Source organism: Oreochromis aureus, linkage group 3 (genome assembly GCF_013358895.1).
Source record: "Oreochromis aureus strain Israel breed Guangdong linkage group 3, ZZ_aureus, whole genome shotgun sequence".
Taxonomy (NCBI): domain Eukaryota; kingdom Metazoa; phylum Chordata; class Actinopteri; order Cichliformes; family Cichlidae; genus Oreochromis; species Oreochromis aureus.
The window spans coordinates 10,615,447-10,634,891 of record NC_052944.1 but is presented as its reverse complement, the minus strand read 5'-3'; positions in this window follow the sequence as shown (position 1 = coordinate 10,634,891).

Below are 19,445 nucleotides of genomic sequence, written 5' to 3'. Positions count from 1 at the left end.
CACTTTGAAGAAGTCCAAATAACTGCAGAAGAAGATCAATATTGTGATGCCTGCAGACTTTATGATCTTTACAGAGACATATAAGTCTGAAAATCTATATATTTATTCCTTTAACCTCTTCATGGTTCATGTCCCTGGACATTGTGAGATGTCTTTACCCAGTCCTGCCTGTGCAAGCTGAAATTCCTCAGAGGAGGTAGGTGTTGTTACTGCATTACAGTTCAGCAAGTATACATAGAAACTGAAAGGCTTCCATGCTTTAAAAGGTGGTGTCACAGGGATCCTTGGATTATGCATCTTTCGTTTTCCAAGAAAACCTTTTTTCCAAAGAAACCAGGGAAAGATCTGAACGGAATTAGAAAAATACATGAAAATGACAGCACAGTTATAACACACCAAAAGGTTCAAAACTTTTAAATAATTTATTTTCATATTTAATTTAAAACCTTGCCATCTCTTGATCTACAGAGGAGGTCCCTGTTCCTGCCTTACTCCCTGTGCTGCCTGGTGCTGTCCCTGAGAAAGATTCTGAGTGAGCACAGTAATAAGATTCTGTGCAGCGGCTTCCACTGTAGAATTGTAGTTCACATTCTAAAAACACATATATTAAAAAAAAATAATAGGTAAAACATAACAGAAATTATGAAATATGTTAAACATAGGGATGCACCGATACCGGTATCGGCCTCGATACCAGATTTTCTAAAGTACTCGTTAAAACTCCCCGATACCATGGTTTGAGAAAGAAGACTGCATCCTAAGCCCGATTAGTTATGGAGTCTTTTAAAATGTTTTCCATATTTTTGGGGAAGGATCAAATTGTTAATATTACTTTACCTTTCGAAGTAAGTTTCAGCCGAAAATGATAGCGAGGCGTTTCTGTTGAGCTAGCATTTCAGCAAAAACGTTATAAAATAAAAAAACAAAAAAAAATTAACCGTAACAATAGCCACTTCTTAAATTCGTAGTATTCACAGACTGCAGTGTAATTGTTCCAAACTTGAACACTCACCTGATTGTTCACGCCAGCAGTGTTGTTGGAAGACGATGCCATCGTTCACTGAGGGACAAGTTAACAGCAGCCCCCACCCGATACAATGCGCGCTACTTTGAGAGCATGGGAAATGACCACTTCTCACGTAGTGGCTGGGAAAACGTCTCATAATTGATCAGTTACGGCGTAATTTGTACACATTACTGCTTGAAAGAGCTTTAGTAACTGAGTTTTAGCAGTTATGCATGACATGTTTTCTAAACATTATCAAATAATACAGTGCAGGAGGTGTTTGATAAATTATGTTCATTCCCAGGTTTCCTGAAGGCAACATGAAAAATGGACCATCTTGAGCCTGCAGCGGTCTGCTGTCACTCATGATTCCCCGCCCCTCTGTGTGTAGCCACGCCCACCACGCCAAAACAGGGCCAAAAGTCTGTAACTGAAAAATAGAGATCTGAAAGTGAAAAAAAAAAATTGAAGCTGAGAGAAAAATCCGAACCTGAAGAATTTTTTTTTGAAAGTGAAAAAAAAAAATTTGAAGCTGAGAGAAAAATCTGAACCTGAAGAATTTTTTTTTGTACATTAATTTAAAAGATCTGAATCTGAAAATTTTAAATCCAACTCTTTCTTTTTCAAAGTTCACTCTAAAAATGTGACTTTTGCTTTCAGTTTACATATTTTCGATTTCAAATTTTTTTTTAACTAAACAAACATTATGGCCCTGATTTAACTCCATAAAAACCCAGGTTAGTAACAAGTTTAAAATACTGTGCCAGGGGTCCCAAATCAATACAGAAAGAATCACAAGGTCTGCTAGGACCAAACACGACCACATCTGTTTGAATGAATTACATTTTAAAAAGTTTAGGGCAATCAAAGTTTTGATATCTTCTAGACATGCTAGAAGCAGTTTAATAGACAAGCAGAAATATCTTTCTACTTCAGAGGCAGATAAATCTGGCAGTGTCATGTCTGCCATAGAGTGGAGAGAGTGTGGATCCTAATGCAAACACAACATACTGAAAATGAAAACGTGTTTTTAACCCTTTAAAGCCGGTGGAGCGGGCGCTCCGTTTTGCGTAACTAGCGCAATAATTCTTTTTGCATATGAAACTGGAGGAGTTGTACTTACATCTTATGCCATCAGCTTGTCCTAGGTCACAGTTTCCTTCCACATAAAGCTTTGCAAAAACTGCATAAAAAGCGCTTGCAGCAACAAAAACATGATAGTCCAGAAACACGCTTTGCCGATCCGATCAGCTGTTTGTAACACTTCCTAATGGTGTGTTCACACTGAACGCGATAGGCGCCAGCGAAAACGCCCCAAACGCCCCTAATTTGACGCGTGCACATTCGCACCTCAACGCGTGTCCAAGAAAAATCCATCGCGCGTCAACCGGAAATGTGGGAGGGATGTGGGAGGAAGTTGTGTCAGACGGTGGGCGTTTATCAATATGCGTACTTGTGTGTACTTGCGTTCTCGTGTACTCGTGATACGTCATCAGTCGGAGACCAAGTACTGTTCCAATTCGAAGTACGCATCACGCCGAGAACGCGAAAAAGTCCCGGATGTGTTCTCGATCCGCCCATTTTATCGAGCATGCATCGGTGTAGACTTGGGACAGCTATATATCCCAGAATGCATTTCGTCCAAAACTCAACAGCGGACTCCCGGCACATCGTAACCCCCCCCCCGCTCGCGGTCTTCTCACTACTCAGGTTAAAGAAACCCCAGCAGCTGTCTATAGTATTGAGTGTCCACTAGAATAGAAATAAAAGCGTTCTAACATCTCACCTGCTTGTTTTTATTAAGGTATGTACACGTATGTACATGTACACTATTATTATTAATAGAGGTTTCACTACTGAGGTCAAAAACGATATATAAGTCACTTAGATCACTTCTAAATGTTAATGTTTGGTTTATTTCAGTGTTTTATTTGTTCCTGAGTAAATCGGTTTGGCTGTGATTAAAGTTAAGCTTCATAACATGTTACTCACAGTTAAATTAGGAGGGGACGGCAGTAAAAACTCCGGACCTGTGACATCATCACGTACGCAGGTGTTCCGACTGTACAAATCACGAGTCCGTGCTCGCATACTTGAGAATTGAGAAACGGCCGACGAGTCCGTGCTCGCGTTCTCGGCAGGTACGTACTCACCGAGCACGCGAGTACGTACTGGCAGAGGTGTGGACTCGAGTCATTAATTTTATGACTTTAGACTTGACTTGAAAAAAGGTTGTAAGACTTGTGACTTGACTTGGACTTTTACACCAGTGACTTGGGACTTGAATTGGACTTGATCCTGTTTACTTGAAAAGACTTGATATTTTACCCAAATCTAAAATTTAACATACATATTATATAAAAAGTGCGGACCATTAATTCACTTTATTCATTCATTCATTCTTACCACACTCCGTATGTATGTGAGCGTGGGCTGTAGCACAGCCAATCAAATTAACCAGATTTGAAAAAACAAGAACAAAAACGCTCGAGCCAAAAATGCTTCCAAGAGTAATTTCTTTCGGTACATACTGAAGTAGTCAACAAAAAACGAAATGCAATATGCAAAACATGCAAGAAGAGAATCACAGACGGAGATGGAACAACTTCCAACTTTGTCCGACATTTGAAGTTGCATAAAGAATGGTAGGTGCTTTTTTTTTTTTTTTTTTTTTTTTTGCTACGATGAAATAGCTGACTTAGCTAACTTCATCTTATTAGCAAATGTTCTTCGGGCTACGTTGATGATACTGTTTGGCTTTAACAGGTATGATATGTTTGTCATGCTATTTTAAATCCGGTCATGCAAGCGCATCCAAGAATAACATGCAACTTGTTAGCTCAGAATTGTCGGTGAATGGTGAGCAGGGTCCGTTTCAGAAAGTGGGTTCTGTAGCTGTACTCAGTCTCTCTCCGTCTCCTCCCCATCATTAACCCCGTAGATTTAACCCAGTTTAGACTGACAAATATTTATTTTACCATCACATCACAATTCAAAATCACTGTGTTTAATTTGCAATTAGTGTATGGTCGTGTTTAACTTTTGCATGTCTGAGCCAGGAAATTTTTTTTTTTGGTTAGAAAATCTGGCCCACCTTAGTGTGTAATTGAGTAGTCCTGCTATACATGGCCTTTTTCTTCTGTCATTTATGTCAATACATCAAATAAAATACTTTGATCTTATGTTATTAGCTGTTGTTTATTTGCAAAGGTTATTCTCAACAGGGATGCTAGACAAAACGGCGTTTTCTACAGACAGCCTAGCATACGCTCTCCACTTACGAGTGAAAAGAAAAGAAAAACACCCCTTCCCTATTGGTGTTAGAGTATACCATGTCAGCCAATCAAAAAAAATGATAAGGCAACATGTGACATTTGGTTGTTTAGGGAGAAGGGAAGTTTTAGGAGTGACACCCATGACGGAAAGCGGGCGGCGAAAGAAAGAGAGAGAGAGTTTTCACATGTGAGACATTAGTGACGTTTAGCGTGTTTGGAGGCTATAGTTAGTTTGTTGTGTAGTTATTGTTTTGTATTGTGTGTCAGTTAGACTGCTGAATTTCATATTTGATCTAAAAAGCTGTCAAAGGCAGATTCCAGTGTAAACGCTGTCTCCACATAGAAAACTGGACTGTTGCACTTCCAGTTGTCAGACCTGCAGGGTTTAGGCCTGTGGTGTTCTCCTCTGTCTTATACTGAACACAAACTACATTTTTTGGACTGGCACAAATAATTTGTGTGCCTTCTTATTTGATGCAACACACCTGATTGTTCTGTAAATAGATTTAAATGGTTATATAAAAAACGCCTGAGGCCTTGGCTGCATTTTTAGGTAAATAGTACCATATAACTTTGTTGTTTGCAAAACTTGTGCATAATTTTTAGAAATGTACAATTTCTATTTGCATTTCAGTTATGAAAATGATTCGTTAAACATGTAAAAAAACTTTTTCTACTCGGATTCTGAATTTTTTTACTGAATTTAGATCAACTGTGCTAATATAGTATACCAAAATGAAAAAATAACTCAAATTTCAGATATTTGAGGTTGTGCTGTAAATAATGATACCAAACAAGGCAAGAAAAACATATTTTAAAAGTGAAATATAGAGCTAAAATCAAAAGTAGTCAAGAACGGCCAATTATACCCGGGACCCCAGAGGGTTAAAAAAAAAAAGACTTGAAAGGACTTGAAATTCAAAGTTTCGGACTTGGGACTTGACTTGAAAGTTGTCTGTCTTGACTTACGACTTGACTCTGACTTGCTTGACTTTACTTGAGACTTGACTTGTGACTTGAGGATAAAGACTTGGGACTTACTTGAGACTTGCAAAACAATGACTTGGTCCCACCTCTGCGTACTGGCGTACTTGGGCATTGATAAACGGCCGGTATCTTTGCTAGATGGCAGCTGTCGAGCTAGCGTTTGAAGAGAGAGGCCGTTTATCAATGCCCGCTCTGCTGTAATCTCTTCGCGTTCTCGGTGAGTACGCACTCGCCGAGAACGCACGGGAGTACGTACCCGCCGAGAGCGCGAGCACGGACTCGCGATATGTACAATTGGAACACCTGCGTGCGTGATGATGTCACAGGTCCGGAGTTTTACTGCCGTCCCCTCCTAATTTAACTGTGAGTAACATGTTATGAAGCTTAACTGTAATCACAGCCAAACCGGTTTACTCGGAACAAATAAAACACTGAAATAAACCAAACATTAACATTTAGAAGTGATCTAAGTGACTTATATATCATTTTTAACCTCAGTAGTGAAACCTCTATTAATAAAAATAGTGTACATGTACATACGTGTACATACCTTAATAAAAACAAGCAGGTGAGATGTTAGAACGCTTTTATTTCTATTCTAGTGGACACTCAATACTATAGACAGCTGCTGGAGTTTCTTTAACCTGAGTAGTGAGAAGTCCATGAGGCGGGGGGGGGGGTGAAAACGATGTGCCGGAGTCCGCTGTTGAGTTTTGGACGAAATGCATTCTGGGATATATAGCTGTCCCAAGTCCACACCGATGCATGCTCGATAAAATGGGCGGAGCGAGAACACATCCGGGACTTTTTTCGCGTTCTCGGCTTGATGCGTGCCAATTGGAACAGTACTTGGTCTCCGACTGATGACGTATCACGAGTACACGAGAACGCAAGTACGCACAAGTACGCATATTGAGAAACGCCCAGAGTCTCCCTCCTCTATCGCATGTCCGCCATGACCTGCCCGAAACCGGAAGTGACGTCATTTTGCGGAAATGTAGTTTTTTTTTACCATCAGGGCCTTATGAGCCTATACTGGTGTTTTTAAAAGTTATGTTTGACTTTATGACTTTCTGTGTCGTTTCTGGGATGCTTAGGACTCATATTGTACTGCTGAAAATAGTTTATTTTGATGCATATGCTGTTTTTTTTGCAAATTTGCATCATAATATTTATTTTTGTTTTTCCTGCAGTATATTGAAATTGGTGTATTTCAAAAATAAAACTATGAAGACACTTAAAATAAATTTCCTGTGGTGGGAAACTATTTGGTGCAACTTTTTTGTATTTACAGTTTTGAGGGATAAGCCTCTTAAATTTCTCTAACTAGAAATATATGTTAAAAAAACAAAAACGATTTTCAATTTTTTTGTAGTTTATTGCACTTTTTTGCAATTTATGTAATTACTATGCACTTAATGCATACATATTATTAAAATTGGGGCTATAATGGTTGTATTGATGTATATCAACGTGAAATGCTCCCAAAAATGGCACTACAACATGTAAAAATACAATATAAGCTCTGGCGGACTTGGTCCTATGGTAGGTCTTAAAGGGTTAATTGAGGCAGAGCAAACATAAACAAAAGCCCAGAAATACAATAACTAAACTAATAAAACCTAAACAGGAAAGGAAAATATCATTAAAAACCTTTAAGAGTGCTGACTCAGTGCTATGGAGTTTTTCAAAATCTGACAGGCTCACAGGCTCAAACTGGTCAAAAACAACAGAGCAAGGGATCGAGACAGAGGGGTCAGACTCGGGGGCAGAGATGAGAGGCTGCGTAGTTGCAACCTACCCAATAAAACAAAAGATAAAATTATTAGATATTTTCAGAGAGGCCTCCAAACAGCCTGATGGATGTGTGAGTCATGTGTGAGTCATGTGTGAGTCGTGGGCTGCACCATAAGCTCTTCTGTTGCTCATATCTCCAGGGAAGCAACCGATTCCTTCTGTATTCAGGCACATTTGGGCAACAAATGCACCGTCACACCTGGGCAGTATCAACATTGTGCTGTATAAAGGTTGTATGCTCTAGGGGCATAGTACATGAGGAAAAGCTGTTGTGCAGGATGGCAACATCTGTTCCCTGCTTCTCTCCAGGTTTTATGGATGTAGATGTAGTATATTTGACAGGACAGCTGTTGAAATTTAATTGTCAGCATCCCTTCACTCATGTGACCATAAAGGATCTTCACTAACAGGCAAGCGGTTTTAAGCTAGAAGAGACAGAAGGAAGAGAGGTACACAAGCACTTCAGGTACCACTGCAAAATTATCTGAGTCCGAGTCTGAAACTGAAAGCCTAAATAAACATTCAAGAAAAGCAATATCCAATAATTAGATCATCCTCATAACAAATGTGGGTTTGGTTTCTTTTTATTCCCGTTGACACTTCTGGTGTACATATCTCCAAACAACGGGGAAAAATACATGCACGTTGAGCAGTTAAAACCTCAGACAGACTGACTCCTTGTTAGCCTGGGTACAGCACTGAAAAAAGAATCTTGGGTTATTTATATTTCCATTTATCAGTGATGAATAATAAGATAACTTAGCTAAAAAACAAGTTTTCCTGGCCAATTGAAGATCTTCTAAATGAGTGTAAACCTCATCAGATTATGCGTTATATGCTTTAAATTGTGTGTTTAAGAGTGATACCAAAGAGTCAAGCCTACATTGTGTTATGGGCATCACTGAGACAGCCAGTAGTTACCAAAGAAAAGGGTCATTACTGCTTCAATTCAATTAAATTCAGTTTTTAAAGTTAATCTTTGTTTATACGTATCTGGAGAGGGGGTTGTAGAGTGTTGCTCATCCAATTGCGAAATAAGGTACATCAGTTCAGATAGACGTTTCTGTTTCTGTTTCTGGTTTCTAGTATATGAACAGTATGATATAATATGGCTTTCCCAAACCGTACTGTAGGCCATGCCAGGCGTAATGTTTATTCTTATAATAATATCAGTTTGTTTGGAAATATATTCCACAAACTCTTTATCTGACAAAAGAAGAGGATTGAATCCCCAGAAGTACACAAAAGGTTCATTCGGGAAGCTGAGTTCGAAACAAGTGGACTATCAGATATTACTATACTATCATATTTACAAGTCTTGATATTAGGATGAAGTTTTTTGTCAACAAAAAAGTAATCTATACGCAGTGTTGGGAAGGTTACTTTTAAAATGTATTCCACTACAGATTGCAGAATACATGCACAAAATGTATTTTGTAACGTATTCCGTTACGTTACTCAATGAGAGTAACGTATTCTGAATACTTTGGATTACTTAATATATTATCATCCTTTTTACAATTACGTGAATATACTATTGCTGTGTGATTTATTACAATTACTGAAGGTGAATCGCCATATCAATAACAACTGAATTTTTAAATCTTAATATAAAATGAATAACAGTAGGGTGGACATTAGGTAAGGCTGCACTTTTTGCAGCGATCTCGTATAGAAAACTATTCCACGTGTATATAAAATAGGTCCGCGGCTCCGAGCCGTAGTAAAGGGACCTCTGGTTAATACTTCGGGTTCCGTGTTGGGCTCTTAGATGAAAACTAGCTTTACTTTGTTGTCTGGTTCAACTATGCTAGTGAGAGACAGAGAGAGGCGTTGAAAGGCTGCACCAACAGAACTTATTGTTTCGGAGGAAAACACGAACACAGTGTACAGTCAAGTCTTAATAGCTTACAACTGGACTACACTGCCCACGAGGTTACATTCTTTAGGGCTATGCCTGTAACACTTTGCCTATTGCCTTCATATTAAATCATTTTTTGAGCAATAAATCCTCTCCGTGAATCGCTACCTTATCGTGGTGGAGGGGTTTGTGTGTCCCAGGGATCCCAGGGGCTATGTTGTCTGGGGGCTTTTGCCCCCTGGTAGGGTCTCCCATGGCAAATTGGTCCTGGGTGAGGGACCAGACAAAGAGCGATTCAGAAGACCCTTATGAAGAAAACATCGAGGGAACAGTTTACCCTGCCCGGGATAGGGTTACCGGGGCCCCGCCCTGGAGCCAGGCCCGGGGAGGGTGCCCGAGGGCGAGCGTCTGGTGGCAGACCGGGGTGGTGGTCCCCATCTTTAAGAAGGGAGACCGGAGGGTGTGTTCCAACTACAGGGGGATCACACTCCTCAGCCTCCCTGGGAAAGTCTATGCCAGGGTGCTGGAAAGGAGAGTTCGTCCGTTAGTCGAACCTCGGATACAGGAGGAACAATGCGGTTTTCGTCCTGGTGGCCGAACACTGGACCAGCTCTTTATCCTCTCAAGGATACTTGAGGGTGCATGGGAGTTTGCCCAACCAGTCTACATGTGTTTTGTGGACTTGGAGAAGGCATTCGACCGTGTCCCTCGGGTGTCCTGTGGGAGGTGTTGGGAGTATGGGGTGTCTGGCCCATTGCTACGGGCCATTCGATCCCTATACAACCGTTGCAAGAGTTTGGTTCGCATTGCCGGCAATAAGTCGGACTCGTTCCCGGTGGGTGATGGGCTCCGCCAGGGCTGCCCTTTGTCACCGGTTCTGTTCATAATTTTTATGGACAGGATTTCTAGGCGCAGCCAAGTGGCGGAGGGCTTTCACTTTGGTGGCCTCAGAATCTCATCTCTGCTTTTTGCGGATGATGTGGTTCTGTTGGCTTCATCAGGTGAGGGCCTCCAGCTCGCACTGGAGCAGTTCGCAGCCGAGTGTGAAGCAGCGGGAATGAGGATCAGCACCTCCAAATCTGAGGCCATGGTTCTCAGCCGGAAAAGGGTGGAGTGCCCACTCCGGGTCGGGGATGAGTTCCTGCCCCAAGTGGAGGAGTTCAAGGATCTCGGGGTCTTGTTCGCGAGTGATGGGAGAAGGGAGCCAGAGATCGACAGACGGATTGGTGCTGCGGCTGCAGTGATGCGGACGCTGCACCGGTCCGTCGTGGTGAAGAGGGAGCTGAGTGTAAAAGCGAAGCTCTCAATTTACCGGTCGATCTACGTCCCTACCCTCACCTATGGCCACGAGCTGTGGGTAGTGACCGAAAGAACGAGATCGCGGATACAAGCGGCAGAAATGAGCTTCCTCCGAAGGGTGGCTGGCCTCTCCCTCAGAGTAGAGCCGCTGCTCCTCCACATCGAAAGGAGCCAGTTGAGGTGGTTCGGACATCTGACAAGGATGCCTCCTGGGCGCCTCCTGGGTGAGGTGTTCGGGCATGTCCCACCGGGAGGAGGCCCAGGGCAGACCCAGGACACGCTGGAGAGATTATATCTCTCGGCTGGCCTGGGAACGCATTTGGTGTTCCCCGGATAAGCTGGAGGAGGTGGCTGGGGAGAGGGAGGTCTGGGCTTCTCTGCTTAGGCTGCTGCCCCCGCGACCCGGCCTCGGATAAAGCGGATGATGATGGATGGATGGATGGAATTTGTAAAAATATTTCTTCACGTAATTATGCGGCCGCAAGCAGAGGTGACATGGGCCGCCAGATAAGACACAGGCATTTGAGCCTCTTAATGCGTGTTCTGTTTGCGTTTCCACCGGCGTGGAATTACCAAAAATAGAGAGGGCATAGCTTAACATATGAAGACCGCCGTGTAATCCCTTTATTTCAACAAAGTAACTGTATTCTGAATACCACCTTTTTAAACGGTAACTGTAACGGAATACAGTTACTCATATTTTGTATTTTAAATACTTAACACTGGTACATGTATTCCGTTATCCCCCAACACTGTCTATACGAGAATATGTTTGATGCACTGCAGAAAAAAAGGAATATTATTTAGTGGAGGGGTAGCTGGATCTTTTTTGTTTTTAACCCGAACTAATTGTTCTGCCACCAACAATCATGCCAAGGTCAAAGTTAATCAAGGTGAGTTTTTTTCATCCAATGTTTGGCTGTTTGGATTCATGCATAAATAGACACACAGTTGACCTAAAGATTGGGTTTTTCATGGTCTGTAAGGAGTCTTAGTTTTATTGCTGATTCTGCTCATTTGTTCAGGCACAAATGGGATTGATTCGGTCAGTTTATCTGGAAAAGCTGCTCAGAGTGAATTTATTTCTACACAGTAAACAAAACTTGTTGACGTGACTTCACACACGGTAAACCAGTCTTACATTGTTTCGCAGCATCCTGAGTACTGATCACACTTAACTGACTTAAGACTTGCATAAACTCCCATCACTACCCTCTGCTATAGCAAGGTTAAACTTTTTTAAATTAATTGCTGTCAATTAATTATCACTTTTATAGAGGTTAGATATCCACTAAAGATATTATCATGTTGTTAATTTGCTTGTGTTATTTGTGTACATGCACGCCAGCCTATAATTTATGAAGCAACTGGCATTCTTATTGCATGACTGTTTTTAAAATATTAACCTAAATATAAACTTTTAACTGCAGGCGCTATCTAGTTAGCTAACTGTATACTGTACCTTTATAATGACAAAGCTGCTAGTTTAGTAAAAAAGCTTAATGAAAAAGAATGTGAAGTCAGTAGTTATCGTCATGTTATGCATTTATAATAATCAAAGAAAAACTTAATGTGAAGTACTGTTTCTGTCATTTAGCTCATGACGAGATGCAGAATTTGCCACACAAGTGAGGTAATCTATTTTAACCTTGGATTCCAGTTGATTTATTGATATATTGTCTGATTCAGTTATTTAAACTGTTAGCTTCCATCAGTCAACAGCAATCCATCTAAGTTTAGGTTTAATTGTTTTTGCTATGCTGAAAATGTAGAAAACAGAAAATGTTACCATATTTCCATCTCTCCCATTTGGGCATTACTTCAGTAAATACCAGTTGGATGTTAATCTTATCTATTGATGGGCTCCCTTGACCTGGTGGATGTCAACAGGTTAACATTTAATGCTTTGAGATTAGTGACTTCAAACATTTTCCATTACAGAATGCAGAGTCGGATGCCATGAACTATGCAGCACTGAGTTTCCATACCAGAACAAACATGAGAAGGCCTGCACCACAGAGGGAGCTGCAGCCAAATGTTTTGTACGCTGCTACGAGATAGACTCCCAAAATAACAGGAACATCAGCACAAAGTGAAAGCTATCATATTTCTGTTATTTTCTGTTTGTAGAGTTCTGTACAGTTAGTGTATATAAATCTTTACAATCACCTTGAACAAAAAAGACATTTTTTCTAATAAAGATTTAAACAAAATGTGCTGTAACTGCTAATACTTAATGTTTTTCTAGCTATCTCTCCCTCTCTCACCACAACTGCTATGACTTTATCTGAGAGCAAACTACTGTAGATGGTAGGTAATGGAGGAGGAGTTAGTGAAGACTGATAAATAATGCAGACTATTTTATATTGAGAGTGAGTGAGACTCTGCTTTCAATGTAATAGTGAGAGAGGCATAAAGGTGTGTGAGATGTGTTCAACAGGAAGAGATAAAATGCTCTTTTGTCTCTCATCAGGGCCACAGGCAACTGTTGTGTATGCTGCCACCACATAGGTTCAGGAGGGAAGTGAATTGCTGTTCAGAGTGGAATGAATGACGTTTTCCCCCTGCTGTTTGTGAGACAACTGTGGGTGGAGTTGTTACTTTTGTTTTTCATTATGCACTGGACATCCTAATTTGTCTTTTTGGACCTTGAAAGTGCAAGAAAAATATTGTAGCGGGCCAGGGCTGTTCGGGGATTTGTTATTGGCATTTATGTTCTGTTTTGCAGTTCTGTTTGTTTATGTTGCCATGGTTACAGGTGACACTCCCTCTGCGACTGTGTGTTTCCGGGTGAGAGAGCGCCATTTTTGTGTGTTGTTGTTGTTGTTCTGCATTGGCCGCGCTGAGCAGTTGCTAGCGGCATTGTTCCTCTGCAGTTAAAATAAACGGCTGTGCTTCCTGGCTAGCTCGCCGAAAGCAAGACCGAACGAAACCTCTGTCTCCTCCTTGTCTGAGCTCGCCACATTGGTGTCAGAAGTGGGATAGCTCACCCTCGCCATAATGGAGAGAGACATTCGGAGGCTAGAGCAAGCTATCGAGGAGAACATTACCCACTTGGGAAGCTGGCGATTGAAGAGAGAGGACGTGAGCGGCCATGTAAGTCCCCCGACGGGTCCCGATGGCGCGAGCGCACCGCGGCGGCGGCCCGCCGCGACCGACGCTAGGGCAATGCTTGATGGGCTGCCTCCGTTGGCCGACACACCGGGCCCCCGACAGCAAGCAGTGATGCCTGCAACGCCAGCTAAGGTACCGAAATATAACGGGCTAACCCCGCTAGAGCCCTACCTCTCACAAGTACGGCTAGCCGCAAGACATAATGGCTGGAGCGACGAGGAGGCTGCTACACACCTAGCGCTAGCATTGGAAGGAGATGCACTGCAGGTACTCCTTGACCTAGCCGCGTCAGAGCAGCATGAGCTCCAGGCCCTCACCATAGCACTCGAGAGGCGATTTGGGCAGCGGCACTCCACTGATCAGAGCAGGAGCAGCTGACCAACCGGAGCCGTGGGCGGGGAGAGCCTGGGCACCTTTGCAGCGGATGTGTTGCTGTATGCTCGTCGTGGCTACCCAGAGTTCCCAGCAGCAGCCCGTGAGGAGCTTAGCCTGCATGCTTTCCTGCGAGGACTTATTCCAGAGCGACTACGCCAACACGTCCGCCTGGCCATGCCTCAAACTCTCCGTGAGGCGCTCCTTGAGGCTGAAAGGGCCGAGCTGGTGCTCGCCTCGACACCTAACCAGCAGGTGCCCCCCCCCAAACTACCCCCAAATCAGAGCTGCAGACTGCGACGGGGAGGGGGAGGTCACGGAGATTTGCCAGCTGCAGCCCTCAGTGCCCCGGAGGCGTCCTCGTCGTCCCACCGACCGCTGTTACCGGTGCAATGAGCCTGGCCACGTGGCGCGTGACTGCCCAGCACCTGCCCCGACGGCCAGAACTACGAAGCCTCAGGGAAACGGGGGGGGGGGAGCGGTGTAGTGAGGGGACCACCGCCCCAGCTTCCTGTCCCCCTCCAAGGACGATACACTGTGGTGGGCTGGGTTGGGCACCTCAAGGGACTCTACCTGAGCTGCTGTGTTGAGGGCCAGCCATGCCGGGCCCTGGTGGACACAGGGTCTACCATTTCCCTGATACGACCTGGCGTGCTCCCTGGAACGTCCGGGTCGTTGGTGAAGGGTTGGTCGCCCACCGACACCCAGCTGATGACAGTGACGGGGGAGAGAACTGATATGCGGGGGAGGAAACCGTTGCAGATCCGAGTGAAGGATCTGGAGCTGGTGCACGATTTCTGGCTTGCTGACATTCAGGACCAGTGCATCATCGGCCTTGATCTGCTGACCCGCTGGGGGCCTGCGTCGACACCGCCTGGGCTGGCTATCACTCTTGGCACAGAGACTCTCGCCTCCAGTGCGGTCAAAAGCAGGGAGCAGAGGGGACCAGAGCCAGACGAGACAGGCGTCGGGCAGCTGCCGCTCAGCAGATTTCGGGTGCCGGTGGCTCCGGGTCATCTCTACTCACCTCAGCTCCGGCCTCTCAGCCCAACAAATCTCCCTCGACCGAGACAACCGAGGCTGTTCGTGACCTGTGGCAGCGCAGCAGCGTAGGTCTCAACGGTGATCAGCGCCAGCGGTTGAGGTGCCTCCTGGACGAGAATGTGGACATCTTTGCCGCCAGTGACAAAGACTGCAGGCAGACAGGGCTGGTCCAGCACACCATCGACACCGGCTCTGCCCAACCCATCCGTCTGCGCCCACACCGGCTGCCCCTCTCAAAACGGCAGGTGGCGGAGGAAAAGATCCGTGAGATGGCTGCGGCTGGGGTGATTGAGCCGTCCAACAGCCCATGGGCGGCACCCGTGGTCCTGGTGGGGAAGAAGGATGGCAGCCCGAGGTTCTGCGTGGACTTTCGCCGTCTCAATGCAGTCACCAAGAAGGACTCGTACCCGCTTCCACGGATCGACGAGGCCCTAGATTACGTCACCGGCTCCAGCTAGTTCAGCTCCCTCGACCTACGCAGCGGTTACTGGCAGGTGGAGCTAGCCCCCGAAGCAAGGCCTAAGACTGCATTCACCATTGGACAGGGGCTGTGGCAGTTCAGGGTCATGCCATTTGGGCTCTGCAATGCGCCAGCGACGTTTGAGAGGCTGATGGAGAGGGTGCTCGTGAACATCCCTCGTAGCCGCTGTGTTGTGTACCTGGATGACCTGTTGGTACACGGTGGCGACTTCGACACTGCACTGTCCCACCTGAGCGAGGTCTTCAGTGCCATCCGTCGAGCTGGGCTGCGGCTCAACCCTGCGAAGTGCCGGCTGTTGGCGAGAGAGACTACGTTCTTAGGCCATGTGATCAGCGCTCAAGGTATCGCCACCGATCCCGCAAAGGTGGCTGCGGTCCGGGATTGGCCGACTCCCTCGAACGTCAAAGAACTGCGGAGCTTCCTGGGCCTAGCCTCCTACTACCATTGGTTCATCAGGGGGTTCGCGACGACAGCCAGCCCCCTCCACCGCTTGACTGACAAGGGCCAGCCGTTTGGCTGGGGTGATGCCTGCGCTGCGGCTTTTGCACAGCTGAAGGAGGCCCTCACCAGAGCCCCAGTCCTGGCCTACCCCGACGCCCGGCAACCTTTCATTGTGGACACTGACGCTAGCAATGTAGGAGTCGGGGCGGTCCTTTCCCAGCAGGACGAGGCCGGAGAACGAGTGGTGGCATACTTCAGCCGTACTCTGGGGCGAGCCGAGAGAACTACTGTGTGACCCGGCAGGAGCTGCTGGCCGTAGTGCTAGCGGTGCGGCACTTCCGGCCATACCTGCACGGCTGTCGGTTCCTCCTGCGCACTGACCACGCATCTCTGACTTGGCTCCTGAACTTCAAACACCCAGAAGGTCAGGTGGCCCGCTGGCTGGAGGTCCTTCAGGGCTACGACTTCGAGATCCAGCATCGGGCAGGTCGACAGCATGGCAACGCTGATGCCCTCTCCAGACGGCCCTGCATGGCCGTCGAGTGCCGCTACTGTCTGCGACAGGAGGAGCGGGCCCAGGAGGCGCTGGGGGTGGCTACTGCTCAGGCCACAGCCAGCGGAGGGGGATGGCTCCCATTGACCACGCAGCAGCTGAAGCGGGAGCAGGAGGCCGATGCGACGTTGGTTCAGGTGGGGGCCTGGCTGGTGGCGGCGCAACGCCCCGACTGGACGGGGGTGTCGGTACAGGAGCCCGAAGTGAAGGCCTACTACTCCCAGTACAACAACCTGGAGACCCACGACAGCCTCCTGTACCGGAGATGGCGGGCCCCCGGGCAGGGCAGAGATCTCCTGCAGCTGTTGGTGCCTCGGACGCTGCGGTCGCAGGTGCTCGAGCTCGTCCATGGCTCGGTGGGGGCCAGCCACTATGGGAATGCCAAAACTCTCCGCCGTCTCAGAGGACGGTTCTACTGGCCTGGCTGTCGACGGGATGTGGAACTTCATGTGCACTGCTGTGACACCTGCACGGCACAGAAGGGCCCAACCCAACGCTCCACTGCCCCCCTTCAGCAGTACCTGGTGGGGGCCCCGATGGAGCGAGTGGGAGTGGACGTCCTTGGGCCTTTCCCTGTTACGGAGTCAGGGAACCGGTACGTGTTGGTGGCCATGGATTATTTCACAAAGTGGCCGGAGGCCTACGCTGTGCCGGACCAGAGTGCATCGACGACGGCGGAGAAGCTGGTGGAGGAGATGTTCACCCATTTTGGGGTCCCGGCTGAGCTCCACAGTGACCAGGGGCGTAACTTCGAATCGAAGGTCTTCGGGGAGATCTGTCGGCGGCTGGGGGTGGAGAAGACGAGAACTACACCGCTTCCCCCGCAAAGCGATGGCTTGGTCGAGCGCTTTAACCGCACGCTGGCCACCCAGCTCGCCATTCTCACCAGCCGCCACCAGCGGGATTGGGACCGACATCTGCCCGTGGTCCTTTGGTCGTATCGGACTGCGGTTCAGGAGTCCAGCCAGTGCACACCTGCCGCTTTGATGTTTGGACGGGAGCTCCGGACGCCCGTGGATCTGGTGTTCGGGTCCCCCCCCGAGCCGGAGATTGACGGTGGGCCAGAGATGGACTACTACAGGAGGCTGAGGGAGCGGCTGCAGGTGGTTCATGACTACACCCGCCAGGCCCAGGCCAGCGCGGAGTACGACAGAAAAGAGCCTACGACACCAAGTGCCGGGGGGGGGTTTTCGCGCCTGGCGACAAGGTTTGGGTGTACTGCCCGGTTCGCAAGAGAGGAGTGTCCCCCAAACTCTGCAGTCACTGGCAAGGGCCGGCGGAGGTCGTGGAGCGGTTAACAGAAGTGGTGTACCGTGTTCGCATGCTGGGCCCGGGGCGCCTGGTGGTGTTGCACCAGGACAGACTCTCGCCGTATCGAACGCTCGCTACGGCAGATGCCGGGGCAGGGGATGCTGGCGGCACCCCATGTTCTGATCCGAGTGACTTTTCCCCCGCCGGTCGGGATCAGCCGGCGCGCCAGAAGAAGACGCCTGGACATTTGCAGGACTTTGTGTGGGGTACTGGGGTTGTCGGGGACGACTGACCCCTTAGGTGGGGGCTATGTAGCGGGCCAGGGCTGTTCGGGGATTTGTTATTGGCATTTATGTTCTGTTTTGCAGTTCTGTTTGTTTATGTTGCCATGGTTACAGGTGACACTCCCTCTGCGACTGTGTGTTTCCGGGTGAGAGAGCGCCATTTTTGTGTGTTGTTGTTCTGCATTGGCCGCGCTGAGCAGTTGCTAGCGGCATTGTTCCTCTGCAGTTAAAATAAACGGCTGTGCTTCCTGGCTAGCTCGCCGAAAGCAAGACCGAACGAAACCTCTGTCTCCTCCTTGTCTGAGCTCGCCACAATATTCTTGCCCACACTATATTTTAACTTGAATAATATCTACACTTAGCAATAAATCAGGAATAAAAAACAGTTCTGTGTCAATGTAATATTTTGCATTTTTACCCCAGAGTCACCTCAAACGTTCTGGCCAGTGTTCTTCAGTAGTGATCGCAGCCTGTCAGTCCACTGTTCATCTCAGCTGTATACATGACGGATGTGCACGTTATTATTTGTAAAACTCTGTGATACAGGCCGATGAGTCCGAGAAGCTCTCTTCTGTCTGATATCAGTGACACTCAAATTTAGTGAAACTCTCTTTGAAGTGGATCCAACGTTATCAGACACCAAGCACCAAGTAGATAAACTGTCATAGAGGAACAGGGTTTAGAAAAGAAAGGCCAGGCTGGTTTCATTTGACACAAAGCACCAAAAACTAAGTTTGGTTATCACTGCACATGTGCAGAACTTTTATAACTTCCATTTTTATCATGCAGTGCTCACATTAAGACTGTATACAGCTACACCTTCTATTGAAACCAGTTTCACCACTAAAAATACTTCTACCATTTCCTTTTGTAATAAAGATAGCTACAACTGAAAATAGTAAGTGTCATACTCAACTTTCTGAGCATACCAAGTACACAATCTGAGTACTCAAGCAGGATGTTACTCTTCCTAAACAGCCTGCTTGAGTCAGTGCAGAGTTTTACTTTTAAATTGTTCCTCATACTCAATGAGCTTGTAAAGGTTAATCATCACATTTAGAGAGCATTACTGCAAGTACGTGTCAGACTGGGTAAGGCATGTGATGTGAAAAAAAACAAACCTAGAACTAAAACCAAAACTGGTTTTCAGATATTGATTGAAAGATTGTTGAAGCCTTTGCAAAGACATCAATACTGAATGGACAGTCTTATCACAAGGATTGGCCAAAAAGCAAAATTTAACAGCTCCTTTATGCCCATTTGCATTTGCATTTGTATTCTATTTTTATCTTATTGTATATTTTATTCTATTTTATTCTACTGTATATAGTATTTTATTTTATTCTATTCTGTACAGTTGTGTACTGTATTTATTCTTATTGTATTCTAATTTTTCCTTCATAACTTTTGCACTGTCCACTTCCTGCTGTGACAAAACAAATTTCCCATGTGTGGGACTAATAAAGGTTATCTTATCTTATCTTATCTTATCTTATCTTATTATGTGGATACAGTCTGTGGCATGTCTAGAAATTTTTTGTTGGGGGGGCCAGGTAGGGGCACAGATTTGGAGAAGGGTGGCAGATGTAATTGGCAGATAATGTTAAGAAAAATTCTACCAACCGTTAACCATAATTCAATAACCCTATAAACCTAATAACCGAATGCGCTTTTAACTCT